Raw genomic sequence first — 1,178 nt, 5'->3', positions numbered from 1 at the left:
GAAATGAAAAACACGTGATCAGTCAACGAGAAAGGGCGGAAGGACAAAGAAAGCAGCATGGAGGAAGTGGCATTATCAGAAAGGGGGGGGGGGGCAGGGAACTGTGAATGCGACAGACAGTGAACAACCAAACACAGCCCGTGCATGAGACTGAGCAACACATTTCCAACAACTCTGGACAGCAAGTGACGGAATACGACTGATAACCAAGTTTCCCACGTCTAGACGCTTCCGACAACTTAGAAGACGAACAAAAACACGGGTGGCTACCGAAGAGAGCAAGTGGGTTACGAGAATCGATTTAGGGTATGGAAAAAGATAAATAGAAAGTATTTGGAGTTAAATTCAAACTTGCTCTCAGTGAGCGGTGTCTCAAACAAATGCAGCAGTTAACAAGTGACATCTTACAGGGCAGCAAAGAAAACGGCGGACAAGCCAGTACCGAAAAAAGAACAATATCGCCATTTGGGTGTGCGCCGTCACGAAGAGACTGGACCTTACCGTGATGTGACGGTTTGTGCACCTCAGCGATCCATTGAGCTATACTGGAGAGTGACCCGCGACACTCGCAGAGTCTCTCACACCAGGTTGGTCAATGGTTAGAGGTCTGGCGAACACAGTCTCCTGGCCCTCCAGGTTGGGGGTTGGAACATGTGGCGACTTGTTCCGTAGAAATGGTAATGCATTTGCATTTCCCGCCAAACACCGCCGCCTTGCGGTTAGGCTTTTGAGCCAAAGGCTTTGGTTGAGGACCCTAATCGTCCTCCTGTCTAGGTGTGGGCGCCCTGGCAGTATCCCAGCCCACGTACAACCATGAATAGCACATACACAAGTAAACTCATGCCACATCGGCCGTCGAGTGGTGCCATCAGCCGGGTCGCCTTACTTGCTGCATACAGCAGGGCGGGTAAGCGAAAACAGGCTACTGCTGACGCCTCCCTTCTTTCTCCTTCACATACTTTTTCTTCCCCCTCTCCCCACCCCATTAATAACTCTCTCCTTGTAGGCCCAGCACTTAGGACTGATGACTCCGTCCGTCATGCATCGGTTTTGCGTGCAGCATCTGCTCGTCACATGGTGCCGACATCTTCAGGAATCTCAAAATCAGTCCTCAAGCCTCGACACCCACTCTATCTGGCCGCGTTCAATGTTCGCACTCTGAAGCAAGCAGGACAACA

The 1,178-nt window shown here is 51.0% G+C and overlaps 1 protein-coding gene across 1 annotated transcript in view; it reads right to left on the bottom strand.

The window, feature by feature from the left end:
• T265_06276 (hypothetical protein) overlaps positions 1–1,178 on the bottom strand; it is a gene marked incomplete at both ends in the record, with an annotated part of 70,874 nt that overhangs the window by 11,347 nt on the left and 58,349 nt on the right. The gene's annotated exons all lie outside the window — the stretch shown is intronic.

Source organism: Opisthorchis viverrini (assembly GCF_000715545.1).
Source record: "Opisthorchis viverrini unplaced genomic scaffold opera_v5_131, whole genome shotgun sequence".
Classification (NCBI taxonomy): Eukaryota; Metazoa; Platyhelminthes; class Trematoda; order Opisthorchiida; family Opisthorchiidae; genus Opisthorchis; species Opisthorchis viverrini.
This window is presented reverse-complemented; position numbering and strand designations above follow the sequence as displayed.